Raw genomic sequence first — 17951 nt, 5'->3', positions numbered from 1 at the left:
AAAAAAACTCCGAACCGGGGGGTCGCTATAGGACAAGCAGTATACTCCCACCTCGGAGTTATTTCCGTTTACAGTGTACTATCATATGCAGCTCATAGCATTGTGATATCATTTTTCCTTGCTGAGTTACTGAGTTGTAAATTTGATAGTTTTGTTTCCTGAATTTTTTTTTGCAAGTTTTTAATAAAACGTTGACGACTTAAATCAGAAATTGGAAACCAACAGTCACTAGATTTTAAGCTTTTCGTTCATATGGAACAAACCTTGTCAAATTGGGTGCAGTGGTTGCTAAGAAAAACGAATTCTCCTTTCACATGTATTTAGACAGGAGCCCCTACGCTAAAGCTTCCTCTTAACGCTTAATGTAGAAAATAATTGTTTTAGAGGCATTCCATCGAAAAATTCTTTATTTTTCTACCGTCCTTGCCACGCTTACGAAGGAAGTCCATCGCAATGTGCTCGCCTCCTTAGGTTCTCCTCGAAGGCCTATTAACACACCTAGGGCCACCAGGCATATCCCCTCTTTGCCAGCAGGCGCATTTCCCTGGGCATGCCTCTTCAGCTTCCTTGCTTATGCACTGCAAAAGGCAAGTGACATCGTGAAAATATTACCATAACAATCAAGCTTATGTACTTTAACAAGAAAGCTAGCTCACGCATACTCGGAGCGCGTGGCCGCCGGGCACTTTTTGGGCAACCGGTTCGCGTCGGCGACTCCGAGCCGAGACATTTTGGTGCCCCTTGAAAGCGAGAGTGTTTGTGATGAATTCTGCTATGTATTCAGCCACTCAGCGATCATCCAGCGCTCACCGGTAATGCAAAATGCGCCGGCCGCCATAGGGTACAAGTGGCGCCCAAGGTAGATTCATACGGTTACAAAGCGAGGCTGAAATGCGGTTCCAAACCAATCAGCAGCGACATTATTTATGGTATATTACGATTGAAGCGCGGCTACATCGCGCGGGGAAAAACGCCAGTTGATGAACAATATGCATCCAATACGTCACCAATTAAAACATACGGAAAAGTACAGAAAATGTCCTTAAATAGAAAATGCTAAGTCACAGGCTGCTTGCTTCTATTCACGAATAAATATGAGTACGAAACTGCGCATTCTTTCTCAAGTTTGCGAGAGGCGATGCGTGCTGCCACGGCCGTGGTGCTGCGTACAGTGTACTTACTGTACGTCAAGGTTAAGTGGGACGAGCGGCCAGGGCAGTGCATTATTTTCAGTGAGGCGGCTGACGACGAAAAATACTGTGTTGGCGCTAGGCTCGAAGCGGAGTGGGCCGCATCCTCGCCGCACCGTTGGAAACTACTAGCGATACTGCTCAGCGGAGTCGTTCATACCACTTCGCGCGCTGGTATTTGCGATCGCACCGGCCCAGTGATATTCCTAACTAGGACATGGCGTGTATTTATGTCTTCGGAGTAACTGGCTGTCTTTTAATGCGAAAGCACGATATGCCCCGCATTGAGCGAAAAATCTGGCGTCGGCGGTCTCGCCACCGAGCAGTCGTACCGGAAATGGCCGACCGTGCAAACAGTAAAAACACGTCAAAAATCTTCGGATTGAGGTTAAATTTCTCTGGGAGGTTCCTGCAAACAAAGTATATTCATGGATTTATGTAAAATGAAATTTGCTAAATGTAGTATTCAGTGAAAATCCGACCCGGGCCTGCGGGGTGCGAGACGCGCATGCTTTGCCGACGCCAAAAACAGGGTTATTCCGGTCGAGAGTTTTCGCATTTGCAATTAGTGCATTTAAGCCATCCGATAATTTTTCTGATATATGTGTCATGAGTATGTATATGTACCCTTTGATTTGCCACCCGTCTCTCCTCTTTGCGCCACACAGCTAACAAGCTTGGGTATTTTCACTACTATATTCTTGTCTTCGATTATTATCCTTTCACTTGAATACTGCGCCAACAAGAAGTGGGCGTGAAACAAAAAGATAAAAATTTCTTAAATAGCTTCATGTTGCAGATTGGTGGTTGCTGTGACAAAATTACAAACGCCCACCCGCCAGCAGATGACACATTTCACAATAAGAGCAAAGTTTAAAACCTCGTGTTGCTTAATCCATGCCCTAAATGTATATGTAAGTGTGAAAATGCTGAAAACATCAATCTTAATTTGAAATAAAGTATTATTTTAAGAGTGCATATGCGCAATCGGTCTCAGCGCCCGCAGCGACAGCCTTTAAATATGGCACGGAGCGCGTCTGCGCCACAATTCAGTACGCTCGCAGTGCCCCGGCCGAACTTTAACGCGGTGGCGTTAAGGGCACCGTGTCGCAAAAAATCTGGTGTCAGCGTCCAGCGTCCGGCGCCGACCGCTTTGTGAGCGAAACGTTATTCCGAAACACAGATACCGAAGCACGCGGGCCCTCGGCGTGGCGTTGCCGAAATGAAAGGCGTTACTGAACCGATTGAATTTCTCAAAGGAAAATGCGCCAGAAAAATTGTAAAGTACGACTTACACGCGACATACAGGCATGAAAGCGTCGGGTTGGAATTATAATATACGAGAAAGTATAATTCTGTTACGCGGAAATTCAAACGCAAACCGCTTTTCCACCCTTTCAACCCTTCATAGAGCGGCGTGCCCACGTCAGTTCCTTGCAACAATACCATCCAGATGGCGCTCGCCTTCGCGCACCCGCGGCTCACGCAAGAAGCCTCGTTTCTGTACCAGAAAGCTCACCTTCGTGAACAGTGTTCGCCGCCAGTGTTTCCCGGTAAACATTACGGTTACATAAGCTGAAGTTGTCGTGAAGCATGAGAAGCAGTCAGGGATCGTTGAATGCTATGGCGTTCCATTTTGAAGGCGTAGGTTTAGCGTGCTTCATTTTTTTTTCCACACGCGGCGCCTCAGGGGGGAAGAGGGGACGGGGAGTGTGCGCCGTCCGGCCGACGTAACCTATTCTAGTACACTCTACTCCTGAGATATGCCATGATTGTATTGCCGTATTAAGCGCTGCATAGCTATCAAAAATGAATGGCCACAATATAGCATTAACCTTACAAGATATGATTAGCAACCTTATTTTTTTGTCTTCCTTTTCACTGAATAGTACGTGTTCGCTATATCTTCAGTACCACAGAAAAATTACAGGTGACACGCGCGCCTGCATCAGTGACGATGAGAGGTTGCTCTTTATGAATTATTTCAATGTGGTGTTTATTTGTAATGACACCGGAATAACATAGATGTGTGGCTAATGCATGTAGTACGTAATTAATTATCTGGGTGAACTCGTCGCTCTGAATTCATGCAAACCTTTTCAAACCCACCGGTGTAATGCCTGCAGGCATAGAAAGAGGGCTATATATACAGGTGCGTCAGAACGTGTTGGATCGCGACGCGATCTTCGGGTGATCTTCTCATTTACTTGCGCTTCAACTGCACTGTTGTGTGGTCTGCGTATGTGGCGATGTAATGTGAGCTGGCGTAGTAGATTTGACGCGGCAAGCCTGTAACGAGAAACGTTTTTTTTTTTTACACCAAGAAGTTGGCCCCGAGAAATGTAGATGGCGCTGTAATGCCGCCACAAGCCGCCACTGGAAGACGTATGGGCTTCTATATGAGTCTCGCTACCCTGTACACGTATACCTTGTATAGCGTACAAGTCGCTGAGCCCTGTACGCAGATTCGTGAAAGCGATCCGCCTTCCACCACTGTGTCTACGTAACGTATAACTCGTATGGCGATGAAACGCAGAAAACATCCACCTCTATGTTCTATCCTTCCCTATGCCCCTTCCACAGTTCGCACACCTTACTAGCTAAATTACGCAGGTCCAAATTCAGGCTCTTCAAGTTGGGAAATGAGTTTCATAATCTATTCAAAAACTATTAGGTCACGGACTCAATTTTTTAAAGCATCTTCCTTACAGTGCCATGTTGTACGTCTATTTATTTACGCGCTGCTACAGGAATTCATTGTTTTGGTTTCTCTCAAATCGTGACATTGAGAAGCATGTACCCATCCGTGTGGCACGCAGTAAGAAGTGCTCGTCGTCTTTAGCGCAGTCATGATTCGAGGATAAATTTAATGCAATACTCTCAGAATTAATATATATATATATATACATATATATATATATATATATATATATATATATATATATATATATATATATATATATATATATATATATATATATATATATATATATATATATATATAGTTGCTCTTGTTATTGATATTATTAGTGTTGTAAAATTGTGCATTGAACCTGTTTGATGTATTTCCATTTACATGTTTTCATGTTCTTACCATTCGGTATATGATACATGAATTGTATGTATAGGCATATGCCCACCTGCTATGGTCTGGATATGAGACTGTCAGTATTGTAAATAAATAAATATATAGCAAAGAGGAAAGGCAGGGAGGTTATCCAGACGAGCGTCCGGCTCACACAATCATAAGAACACCGACTGTCAGAAGCGGCTCAGAGCCAACGATTGTACCATGGACTATATTCCTCCACTCTTTACATAATACAAGAGTATAGCTGAGCCGGCTAAAACTGTGAACTCGAGCCTGCGCGAAGTGCAATATGGGAAGAACCTCGTATTGCAAATTGTGGCCTCACGTTCTCGAGTGCTTTATCTATCTACACTGATCTAGACGCACCAGTGCAGCCATTCTGTCAGGATTCCTGCACCCCAAGAAAACGGCATTTCTTGGCTCTTTAAGTTTACTACGTCAAAGTGGCAAATTGGACGAGTTGGGTCAAGATTCAGTCTGAGTTATTTGTACTACGTTGGTTTAGCGCTGTTTGAATTCAACGACGTTTACTCTGCTCTACTTCCAACTTTTTCTTATCGTTGTTTTGCTTCATTTGGTATGGCAGGGTTCAGTTCAACTAAATTAAGTTCATGTTGTTTTACACCAGTTTCATGTAAGGCGATACACATCATAACGTGCGACTCGCAAGCCAAGGCAGTTAGTGATTGTAGTGAGCGTATATTGAGCAGAACGTTTCCAGGTTCTTAACCGCTGCAAATGCATTCCTAAAGCGTTATCACGAGGATTACGATACTGTACGATAAAAAGCTATCCCAGCGACGCCATTAAAGCGGCTATCAATTTGCATCACAACTGTGAGCCATGCCCGTGCGATGTGTAAGCACAAGTATGTGCTGCCTCTGTGGTTAATATAAGCAAACTGGACTTTCAAAATTTCTGCCAAATATTATGTGGTTTATAAAAAAGTATGGACATGTTAATCTTCATTTTTCACTGATAGGAAGATTTATCCGAGCCGCAGGAAAATTTATCAGTTTGCATTACGCCAAATTCAGTGTGAGGAATGGTTAAGCAGAAGCTACTATTCATGTGATTACACTACATTATCGATTCCGGTAAAAAACTAAGTATATTCTTTTTTCGCAGGGTCTTAGCTCATTGTTATTGGCACGAGCCATAGTAGGGTTCATAAAGTGAAAAGTTCACACGAACGAAACCCATTGATAATGTGTAAAACGCTTAAATGTATTTTCTGAACACCTCTCGTGAGAAATAACTCTGATACTGCAATGCATAGTAGCGCCCTTGATTAATCGGCGAATTGTTGGATTGCATCGCTTCCCTCATTTCGAGATGTGGTTGCAGATTTCAAGATAGCCTTTGTCGCACTAGCCTGTCCAGCGCTATAGAAGAGTTAATGCGAAAGGTCCTATGCAAGCAACGGGTTCACTAATGCTCATCATACTCATATTCGCTCTTTCTTGGCATACCAGGTCTGGGTTAAGACGTCCATAATTTTTTTTTCCTTTGGTTCCGGATTTCCAGAAATGTTTCTCATAGATGCCATTTTAGCCTTTAATATGGGCGATTTTCTCTTATGAACCCTTCAGTTAACAATGATGACGATCATTATTTACTCACATCCCCTTTGAAACGGGGCGGTGACAAATAGTAACCTAACCTGTTTGAGTTAATCAGGTACGCTATATATGCGTTTCATATAAGCATTTTTCAATACAACTACTGAATATTTCTTTTTTTCCTTCCTCAATTTTTTTTTCTTATTTGTACCGCTACCTGCCCCTGTGACGGACCCACTCGCATCAGCACGCTCCACGGCGTTAGCGCCGCTCCGTTATAGCGGAGCATCCGTCTACCAATTATCGAAGCCAGCAATGGTCGGCATCATCAATTGTGCTACCATTTACTTTAGGTCCCGCCAATGGTCGAGGGTTCGACTCCCACCGAAAGTCGTGGTTTGAGTCGAACCAATAGTTGTGGGTACGACTTCCACAAAAGGTCGTACGTTCTGGTGCCTTATTTAACTCAATTTCAAAACCTGTGCGTTAATTAACTTCGCCTTAACACCTATGGTTGTGGATTCGACCATCAATGGTGGCACGATCAATTCTGGTGCCATTGATCGTCGGTCCCATCAAAGGTTGACGTTTTGACTCCTACCAATGGCCATCGGTTATACTCGCACCAAAGCCGCCCTCATTAGCTTTAACTTAATTAACACCAGCCGTCGTCGGTTTGACTCCCGCCAATGCCTTTGGTGGGAGTTGAACCCACGACGTCTGGTGATAATTAGGACAAAGCTAATTAGGGCACTCGAACCACGACCTTTAGCCTAAAGGTCGTGAATTTGAGTCCCACAAATGGTTGTGCTTGGCACCAACAATTTTGTTACCATAACGCCAGACGACGCGTTTTTCGATGCATAATTCACCCACTTATAGTTTTCGCCTTTAAAAACTTGTAGGACATTAGACAAATTAAGAATAAGAACTTGGTGGTGCAACCGATCAATCCGTTTACAAGGGAAAGCTCACAGCGCCCATTCGTCCATCCATCCACAGGGTAGCCTCAAACAACAACGTTTTAACGTTTAACGTTTCTTGTTACATTCCACACTTGTCATCTGCATTTATAGACTGAATTGCTTTGGGATTTTTACTGTTGCTATGCAACACATTTTAGGCAAATTAATTGGCGGCCTTGTGAGGGCATGTAAGGTAGATTTTTAAAATCCATGAATTGCAAGTGATTTCTTTAAATTATGAGCTGTCTCTATGTCATTGAACTAGCGAGCTATGAAACCATGACTAAATCAATAACCACGCAAACCTGGGTTTGCTAAATCCCAGCTCAGCTACTGCGACAGCAGTGGAGTGCTTCAGCAGCCTTGCTACCTCTACTATTTTAATCATCATCTTCTAATTTTTTTTTTGTTGCTGCGACATTGTTCAATTTGCAAGCTGCTCCGTTAACACAAGGTCAACGCTGGGATTTCGAGCAACCTGATTTTCGCCTCTGTCTCTATGAAGCCTCTCCTCTGTGGCCGCGTCACGGCAGGCTCCGTCTCCATTATCGGACGACGCACACACGCGCCGCCGTGCGTGAGGTCATGAAAATCTTCCGCACTCTTTAAAGGAGTGCACCGGTGCCGCCTCGCCTTGTGCGCAACGACGCCCGCGTGTCTATGCATGAAATAAAAGTGGAAAGTAAATCGGAATCGTGGTTGGAAATGTCTAGAGAAGGTATTCGTTGCGCCAAGCGCCGCCAACAAAAAAGAGCTCGGCGACAGAGGCTGAGGGAGTCGACCGATGAACATTTCGCTTAGCGATTGTGACGGTAGTGACAAAGAAGACAATTATAAATGTTGAAATGTGCCAATGAAACTACCGAAAAACTATAGAAGCGACTGGAAAACGACAGATTGCACAAGCGTGGCAAGCGCGCTGCCGGTACGGATGAACAGCGAAAGCGCAACTAGCCGCCTGCGTTGCATACCAGCATTGCATACAAAATGTCCTTTCGCACGATCTCCCGCAGTTGGCGCAGCCAGACTGTCTTTCAGATTTCTCAGCCTAGACAAGTGCGAGCACAGCCTGTTCCACTATATTGCTTCGCCGCTAAGCCCTGCGCTCCAGTGTCCTCCGTAGCGTTCTGCTGAGCGGCTGTGTGGAAATGAGAGAAGTTGAGTGTGTACGCCATTCAGGATTGCGCGGGCGGTTTGCCGGATGAGCGGGTGCGTAAACGGGAGCGGCAAGATTGGTGGCGCCAGCTGGTGGTGCAGAGCTCAACTACATAAAGACATAGCCAGTTACAATAGTCTTCTTAGCTGCTAGTGCAAATTTTCTACAGCAGCGTAAATGTGTTCACAATTACTCTGCTGCCGAAAATTTACACCAGCAGCGAAGCAGAATACAGTAGGTCACTGCATTTTTAGCTCTGTTTTTGTCTGGTTGAGCTCTACGCCGCCAGGCGGCTGCACCGCTCCGGCCGCTCACGTTTGCGCCCTCGACCATCCGGTAATCCCCCTAAACCACTCTCCGTTTGCCGGAATAGCGGACACGCTAAATGTCTCTATTAGGACACGCCTGTCTGAGTAGAGCGCGCTAACGCTCTGCTAAAGCTGTCTATTAGCTCAGCGTTTTGTCACTCCGTTGAGCGCAACCCCCTGAGTAAAACAACACGTAGCGATATATGCCTTGCCGCTGCAGCTGCGGCGAGGAGCATGAACGGAAGCAGGAGAGAAGGTCTGCGTCTTCCTATCGGGTGAGCGCCGTCACGTGGTGTTTGTCGCAACCTTTTCTCTATTTTTCTTCTTTTGGTCGTCTCCACGCAGTTTTTGCCATGATAGTTGGCTGTCGAGTTCCAGTGGCGAGGCATTTGAAAGGAATTTCACATGTTTTGTCTATGTTTCGTGGCTACCCGCTTCACTGAAGAACTGTGTTTTCGTTTTGTTTAATGTACTGAAGCTACAAACGCATACGAACAGAGCTTTTTTTCTTTGTTGATGGGGTACAGAGATCAGGCATGGCTGAACTTACGCACTGTTGCTAATCTCGGTTTTCGTTCAATTTTTTTTTTCCTGATAGCGCTATCGTCACCAAGTGTATCAAGCTATGGAGAACCTGGGCTGTGTGCTGTCACATATCGTGCTAAAAACCTTACACGCTTTATTGTTGTACTGCTGAGAGTGGGTAGCATTGCCAGTCTATGCTTTTGTTAGGCGCTGCAAATATATTTTGCGAGGACAAGCTGCTCATTGCCAAGTGTAAGTGATTTTGACTATTGTGAGTAGGCTTTAGCCGCTTCGCTTTCTAGGCATATTAAAGGGGTGCACGAGTTTGTTGGCTGCTATTGACACGGAAGCTGTGCTGAGAAAGGGGGGAAGGTGCTCATTGATGGAAACCATTTCTGTGCGTAGCTTTCGTCCTTGCATACACTTTGTTTACAAATGAAGTACCGGTTCCAATGTGATTTTGGCGCTTGAGAGCCAGCGGCACAAGTTTTTCATGAAGGCGTAGGACCAGCTTCACTACATACAGAGATGACATCGTCATTACGAAATGGCGAGAATACTTTAGATGCTCCGCGTTGATCGCGCCCACTTCTACATCACGCCCGCCTTATTCAGGCGAATATGTCACGCGCGTTACACTCGGTCACCGTGGTACTATGATCATTAACTTGTAAAGCTGCACAATCTCGACTCATGGCAGTTGATTGGGTACACGTAAGGACACACTTACTCATACCGAGCAGTGCAAAGACATCCGAGTTGTTCAATAAGCAGCTACACAGTGCTGCAAACACGCAAACGCATCGCCTCTCCCGTATTTCACCGATACCTTGACTTCATCGGAGCCCTTTCACGCCGGGAAAGTGTCTCTAAAAAGCCAAATAAAGAATCTGATCAATGCAATCGAAATAGCTTGCTTCTGTACAGAAATAATTAGCTTCCACGAAGCCAGCACGTCATGGAGCGAATGACCAACCTGCCAGGGCAAGAGACGAGGGAAAGGGCGAGAGGCGAGGAGACCAGGAGAAGGAGAGACCGCGCGAGGAGGAATGTGGATACCTTTACTTTTATTATAGTGTAGAGACAATGGCCGAGTTGGCCTAACGGCGCTATGCGAGGGCACTGCGGGCAAATTGGATTGGGGCGGAGACGCGCTTCGCGCCATATTCAACGTAATTTCACTGTGGGCGTTGAGGCCGATTGCGCGTTTATGCTCTTTTAATGGCGTTTTATATTAACTTCAAAGTTATATTGACACCTTTTTTGCTAATACATACTTGAGGCCTGGGTTATGCAACATGATGTCTTCAACTTTGCTGTCACGGTCAAGCGCGTCTTCTGCTGGCGAGCTCGTGTCAATGGGACGTACGCTGGCGTACGCCCAGTTTTTCTCGCAGAAATTCGGCGCGATAAGATTTTTTCTATGGTTTCACTTGCTTTGATGCGCCCGCAATTCTTGTCGGCCGGCATCAATTCTTGTTTTAGCCAGGTGAACTGGTATTTTTAACACTGTTTCCTTAAATTAGCACGTAATTTTTGCCACAGAAGTCACCTATCTGCAACATGAAGCTACGTAAGAAAATTTTATTGATACTGTGTCACTTTACGCGCGCTTCTTGTTGGTGCAACATTGATCGAGGAAAATTATCAAAGAAAATATTATAGTGAAATACAGTACACCAGGTTTGTTAATTGCGGTGCCCTTCCAGGCAAATCTAATGGTACTTATATGTATATATCTAGGACATATATGTAATAGAAAAATTATCAAATATCCTAATGCGCTGAATGAAAAAGTGCAAACTGCCGACTCAAATAAGCGTGTTTCTTTTAAAAGCTGCGCCAGCTCCCAGTTGACTTTTCAAGAAAGGGAATCAACGCAATTATTGGACGTTAATGTGAACAGAAATGCTATCAAAAAGACATTGCCTATGTACTGAGACTGAATCGGGGCGAGCAGGAAGTCTTTACCAATGTAATCTCCGTATCGAAAAGCCGTTTCCTTTCGAATGAAATGCATAACACCACTTTTGAAGTCCCGAAGGTCCGGGCCGATGCAAGTGAAGACACTTATTCCGAATGATTGTGCTGCTGGAGAGTCGTAGCTATTGCGCAGAGGAGCACCAGTTCCTAAGATAATTAAAGCAAGGGTTCTTATAAGTTCTCCTGGACGATTTCCTAGTTGTTACTCAATATAAACCACCCGTTTTGGGGCAGTCTGTAAATCTATTAACTTGATTCAGGCAACGAAAACATTTTTGACAGTATCACTATCTCTGCAACCCATTAAAACTGGGTGCCCAATGTGGCACCATAATTATCTCCTTGAATGAACACGTCAGATCAACAAATATCTCTACCTGTATGAGGGGCATGCCGTTCCTTTAATTGCTTCCTTGTTGTACATATGATAGTGCACCGGATAACTGAAAGCAGCCGTTTATAATGCAGAAGCTGCTTAGTGGAACGGACGTAAAGTTGGGAACGGCATTGCATTTAGGCATGAAATCTAAGATAAGTGTAACATGTTTTTCTCAGAACCTGTTCTCTCGTTTACACACCTAGAAGAAAGCTGCCGGACGCGGCTACCTTCTTTATTTTTTTCTAATTAAACAAATTGAGGCATTTGACTTCCGGAGATATGATACTGATGCACCCTGTTTAGTTCTCACCACCTGGGGCTATTTAGCGTGCATCTAATCAGAAGTGCACGAGTATTTTTCCATTTTGTTCCCATCGAATTCCGTGACTTGGTTTGAACCCGTAAGCTCGAGTTTAGCAGAGCAAAGCCATATCCAATATGTAGCCACTAATTAGGCTACCACGCTGTTTTTTTATGTTGTTAAGCATGGACTGGGACAGAATGTTTCACAAGACTTACGGGCCTGAGATTAGCATACATAATTATCATTAAAAAAAGTAGAATGACATAAAGAATAGAAAGAAAGGCATCTATTTCAAAGGCATGAATGTATGTTACACGCAATTATGAACCCAATTTGAGCGGTCTGAACGCATATACCAGCGCGCGAAGTAGTACGAATGACCCTTTCGAGTAGTATTGCCAGCAGTTTCCAACGGCGCGACCTTAATGCGGCCCAATCCACTTCGATCGCAGCACCGCCGCAGTATTTTTCATCGTCGCGCGCCTCACTCCAAAGGAGCATGCACTGCCCCAGCCGTTCGTCTCTCTCAACCGTATCCTAGTGCACTATAGTTTTGTTTAAGGCACGTAGAGCGGAGCGCATTGCTGCGCCACGTATCGAGCAATGTTGGAGTTACTGTGAAAAGAATATAAGCCAATCCTTCTCGCGGTTCTTTTTTCTATTGCCAAGCGCTCACTTCAGGCTCTCCATCGCGGTCATCCACTTCAAACCGTCGCCAAACCGCCCTGTTGCTTAAACCTCTAGCGGCACACAGAGGTCCTCTTCAGTTGTGAAAAACCTCCGAGGCTTTTTCGCCTGCAGGCGAGCCAGCGCCGCTATTGGCGTTGACGCCGACGACGTGCCATTGGTATTCGTGCGCGTGGTCGCCAGGTTTGTTTCGAAAAAAAAAAAACAGCGGTTGGCTATTCGCGCTCCGCTGCAGAGAGCAGACAAGCGAGCGTGCTGTCCTCTTCGTAAGCACGCTGGCCGCCTCAGCGTTTCGCATGTGCGCAGTGGCGTCTTCGCTCGACCTCTGGGCCCGCTGGCCCGTAAACCAGCTGAGATCTAAGTACCTAATGTTTTTCAGTGCATTAATATTACAGCGAAACAGTTAGCCTCTAATTGGTCGAGATTTCTTGCGGGGTTTTTCCAACGAAAAAAAATCAGCAGCAATTGAAACGAAAAGTGCATTTCATTACTTTGTATCTTGGCTATAACATTCAGCACATCATTCAATTCTATAAAAAACAAGCGCAAAACAAGCATCCTAACCACATGGTTGATAAAGCGCTCCTGCTTAACAATGCCAAGCACGTAGCGCTCCGCTCATACGTTATACGGCAACGATTTCTGTTGCGCAAGCTGCCGCGGCGACGGCAGGTTGCGATGTGTGAAGTGGCGTCACTAGCCTTTCATATGTGAAATCACCAGCCTCGCAACTGATTTCATTGTTGTTGCAGCACCGCTGTGGGTAGTATCGCGTAGTTAGGATTCGCGAAAAGCAGCATGAATACGAGGAGCTGCAAAGGTAAAGGAAATGACAATACGACCAGCAGCGGTGTGTTGGCAAAATCACCATTACTATCCTTACTCTAACTTACCATTACTGCCATTACTCTAAAGAAATAAAGCATTGCGAACCCCCTCAGCAGTTGTAGTGGTGGTTTTCAACAGCTTTGCTGGACACCCACTTTCTAAAGGCCGAAATGACGAGTCAGCTTTATTAGGTAAAGTATTTTCGTGCTACGAATATAAACATCTAAACGTTTTAATGATATGAAGTGATGCCATTTCATGAACGCCGTTTCATGGAGTTCAGTTAAATTTTTCTGTGCAAAAAAGAAATGATGGCCGCATGAAGTCGCGCTCTCGCTATGAAGATGTCGATGTGGGTCAGGATAAGGTTTCCTTTTTTGGAGAGAAGCGCCTCTATTATCATTTCTGCGTTTCTTTGTTCCTTCTGCGCCTTGTGTTATCCTCAACGTAGAGCCCGAACAACGAGAATAGAAAGCGATCTGTAAGACGATCAGGTGATTTGGCTACGTTGATCTGCGACATATCTCAGCGACAATTGAAGCTTTAATATTTCGTTGTTGCATTCAATTACAAGCATTCATAGAAAAAGAACATTGCAAAATTTATGCAACTGCGTCAGTATGGGCGTACGGAAGTAACGAATGTAAAACACTTGTCAGAACTCACGTCACAAGGGTAGCCATAGTCTTCTGGATGAAAGGGGCCTGGCATTCTGTAAAGGTGAAATTCTTTATTAACTATAACCTCTTTTATCTGCATTACACTATTTCATTAAAATTATTTGTGTACGAGAGGAAAAGAGTATGTTGTAGGTGCCCTTTCCGCCGAAGAGAGACGAAAAGCTTTATTGAGGCAATGCACAGAGGTCCCTGTGATGTGAATGTATAACTGTTCCCTGGCTGGACGACTAATTTTCTCAGACGAAAGAAGTCAAAAGGATGGGTGAAAAGAATAAGGATAGGCAGTAGGATGGGGTTTAAATACGCGATGGTCTCCGAAGGCCCCGTTCCAGTCTTGAATGTAGGGCCGTGTCAACTAAAACCTCCGCAGAGTGTTGATTGTTGGCATCGTTAATATTAGTCCCAAGCCATTGCTCAGCAGGACATTTCTACTCAGTGGCCTGTATTCAATTTTAGCTAATAAACAGACCCGTTTACCGTAATATTAACGACAAGCATCTAGTGTGCTCTCCACTGTCTCAGGCACTTCGCACGTATTACAGTCTGGTGAGCCCGTGCGTCAGATGAGGTGACAATAGCTCGAACGGCTACTGAAGTAATACGTCTTATTGCTTTCTATACATATTTTTCTATTGGGAAATCTTCTATGCTTACAGCATTCAATGACTTGCTGGCCTTTTTATTTGTGCTGTTGTACGCAATGTCTGCAGTTCGTAGAAATAATGGATATCACAAGAACAAAATTTAAAAAGAATGCTTAGCACAATACTCTGAAGTATGGGCATGCTGCATTTTTTCGCATGTATAAGATGGGCTTCCTTGTATTAAGGAAGATGCACAGTGTACGTTTCTTATGGAAGTTCGGCTTAGGGAAAGTTCATCTTAATATTTTACACGGTGCATGGGAATGTACGATGTAGACAGGATATTTCCCGCGCAATGCAGTTTCGACGGACCAGGTGTTCCATTTGCTATAATATACCAAGCGTATCCTTGATGCTCAAGATGTTTCCATAGGTGTAATCTATGTTTTATTATGCTTACCAGTCTCTTTGTGTGATCAGACTGGATGCAACGGAACAACCACACCACAATAAATAGGCTAACTGTCTAGACAACATGGTAACTAGGATTTAACTGCTTTTTCGTTCAGAGCGTTATATACTGTTTGCATCTGATAAACGAATTACCCTAATGTATCACTGAATAAAGCTGGGAAATGCGATTGCGTAGTGCTGTACAGCAGTTCAAGGAGATCAAATTTGCCGCACAGTATATGACACTTGGACAACCTGCATTGAAAGAGGCTGATATGACAAAGAAAGTCGTTGCAGTGGTGGCTTTCTCTATTCTACGCTATACCACACTTTTATAGGTTAGGAACCATCAATAACGATTCCTGTGTCAGTCTCTTCTAAGATGCACGCTAATTGTGTTTATTTCAGTCTAAATGTAGTGACCCGGCCTTGGTTGCTCATAAATAAATTACAGGAACAGAAATGACTTTCTTAAACATACGAAATGCTGTGCAATATTATACAAAATTTAGCATTCACCTCATTGTAGCAACAGAACACTAAACGTAATATATTTTGCGGCTTCCCCCCGAAGAAACCTCCAGAATTAAGAAAAAAAATCTTCGTTCAAATATGGAACCTGTTGCCATCACCTCTACGGATCTGTCGTTCTTCAATGTGACATAGCCACGAGGCGAAAGCTACTTAACTGACAGCTGGAACAGAAACAGTAACTACACAAATTTGGTTTTGTTAGATGGTACAAAAATATTTTCGAATATTTTTCTTTGAATTAGGCTCAGTTTGAATATTACAAACCCAACATGCCTACATATTTTCTTTTTTTAAATAATTATTGCCACTGTTGCAAACCTGAAAGCTTTGATATCATTTTCTGCCCAATTGCAAATTAGTTTGTCCACTTCATTTAGAGGCAGTGTACCAGCAAAGAATCATCCGTTTAAACTAGTGCACTGCTGTCAATCGGTAATAATAAATATTTTGTCCAAACAATCGGCATAATACTGAAAAAAGAAGCAACAACGCCTTTTTTTTTTTTTTTGTGGTCAAGATAAAACCTATTCACGCTCGTGATTCTGCGCAGTGTTTCTTATATGTTTTTTTCTGCAACATAATGGTCCTTATCATGAAAGTAAAGCTCTACGCGCAACGACTAAGAAGTAAAACTACATCTCCCCTTTGCGAAAACCTTTTTTCTAAATGTACGTTGTAACTAGAGCAAGAAAGCATGACAAACCGAGCACTTGGCAGTGCTGTACGCCTTCGTTGTTTGCACTATTTAAAAACATTTGACGTATGATTTAAATGCCTCCAGTCCTGACACTATTTCTGATCTTGGTGCAGGACTCATCGCACACTTGTCTTCTTTAAATAAAATTAGATTTCCTAGGGAGTTTCGTACACCTAAATTGGTGCAACGCTCGTGTTTAAGGTATGCACATTTTGACAAACTACAATGATTATACACCGCACTGTACTTACCCCATGCACGCAGTATAAAGGAAAAAGAAAGTGAAGGCGAAAAGGTAAACAGACTTCATAGTGTCTCTAGGAATCCTTCGCTACACTAACGAGAGCTGCAACAAGTGTGCATGCCCGCTAAAAGCTTGCCACTTTTATACCTCCGAGCACGGAATCCTTAACAATGGTCAAATTTTCTGACATATTCATAATCTCTTATAGTTATCCTGTGGAGCATGGTAACAAACTTTCTGTACCCGATAAGTAAATTTTAGAGAACCGAATTGATCTATAAGCAAGGGTCAATGAAAATGCCATTTGTTGGAGGAACGAACTATATTGTCGTTGCTTGACGGGAAGCATTGGCCGCAAAGGAGTAAATATAGTGACATCTTTACGGATGCCGGTTAGTGACCAGTGGAAACGTGCGGAAATGCGATCATCCGGAATTTATATAAACACGAGTAAGTATGGCATTTCTGGATCCGAAGTAGAAGCGGTCACGGGTCAGCGCTCCCAAAAGTTGATAGCGATACGTTGATTATAACCACAAACAGAGAGTTAAAAGGGAAATATTTGGAACACATAGAGACTCGTCTTGCGTGTGTTCAACCTTGCTGCTTTACACAACCACGGGGGGTTCTCGGCTATACTGACTTTCCTTAAATATTTGAGTTGTATTACAGTTTTTGAAAAGATCTGACGCCAGTAATATTTTCCAACAGCATACTTGCCGGCACTCGCTATATTTTTCGCAAATTTTACAAATTGCGGCGCCTGTTAATCTTTTTACGAATATTATATCAGGCCTTAAGAAGAATAAATTCTATTCATACAAACATTTCCCTCATCGGTCTTCCAACTTTGCGTTTGTATTATTCCGATGTTGCAAGGACGCCCAAGGGTAATTTCTTCGATCCAACATATGCAGAAATGTTCCTAAAGCAGAGAAAATCAGCGCCCGGAGATCCGCTGGAAAGTCACTGTGATCAAGAAAGAAAGTTTTCCTTGTCAGTCTCTTCTATTCCGAGCTTGCTGCTGCCTGCGTTCAGCATCTAAAGGTGAACCGTCGTTAAAAAGTGGTTGAACTTATATCACGATAAGTTTCGACGGTGATTCCATTCATGTTGCATCGATATAGCTGCACAACGTGTTCCAACCGTCGAAACCAGTATGTATGGGGCGTGTGCTGTTGTAGTGATTCCTCTTTCGCGCTTCCCTGAGAACATTCCGTGCTACCTAGCGGTGCCGCCACGAAGCCTGTGCGCGGCCTCAGAAATGCGTGGCCCGCCGGTGCGTGGGAACGCTGAGAAACGCGTCATGCGGCAACCGCGCTCCCCTGTGGCGCTTTTTACTGAACATGCTCCGCCATCTAGCAGCACAGCCATGACCCCCCGCGCCTGGCTTCTGAGACGAGAAGCCTGGCGCACAAGTGCGCGCGAACTCCTAGATTTGTTCCCTCGTTTGCTGCGCACTCAGTGCCACATGCTGAGTAGCGCAAGTTAGCGAGACATTCACTGAAAAGCCGCACATACCGGTTTCATTGAATGTGCAGCACGCATAAGCCTTAACGTGAAAGACGCTCATTGAATACCATCAATACCCTGTGCATTTGTGGCGCCGTCTGCAGATGAGTACGGTTGCTGTCCTTGAGGAACCCTTGTAACATCGGTTCTTCTTCCGCTCAGCATGTGCCCTTACTCACAAAAATTACTTATTCTTTACACACAGCTTTCATACGAATTCATTGGTTAAACTATCTCCTTATTAATAACAATACCAGATTTGCACGTTA

The 17951-nt window shown here is 44.1% G+C and overlaps 1 long non-coding RNA gene across 1 annotated transcript; it reads right to left on the bottom strand.

Moving 5' to 3' along the window:
* Positions 1-370: 370 nt before the first annotated feature.
* Positions 371-16322, bottom strand: LOC142574169 (uncharacterized). Its single transcript, XR_012826445.1, has 3 exons — positions 16178-16322; positions 13645-13690; positions 371-578 (listed from the first exon to the last, which is right to left on the bottom strand). It is a non-coding gene; the product is annotated as an uncharacterized LOC142574169 (long non-coding RNA).
* Between the last annotated feature and the right edge of the window lie 1629 nt (positions 16323-17951).

Source organism: Dermacentor variabilis, chromosome 3 (genome assembly GCF_050947875.1).
Source record: "Dermacentor variabilis isolate Ectoservices chromosome 3, ASM5094787v1, whole genome shotgun sequence".
In the NCBI taxonomy this organism is placed as follows: domain Eukaryota; kingdom Metazoa; phylum Arthropoda; class Arachnida; order Ixodida; family Ixodidae; genus Dermacentor; species Dermacentor variabilis.
The sequence above is the reverse complement of the archived record's forward strand: the minus strand, read 5'-3'. Positions and strand labels throughout refer to the sequence as shown.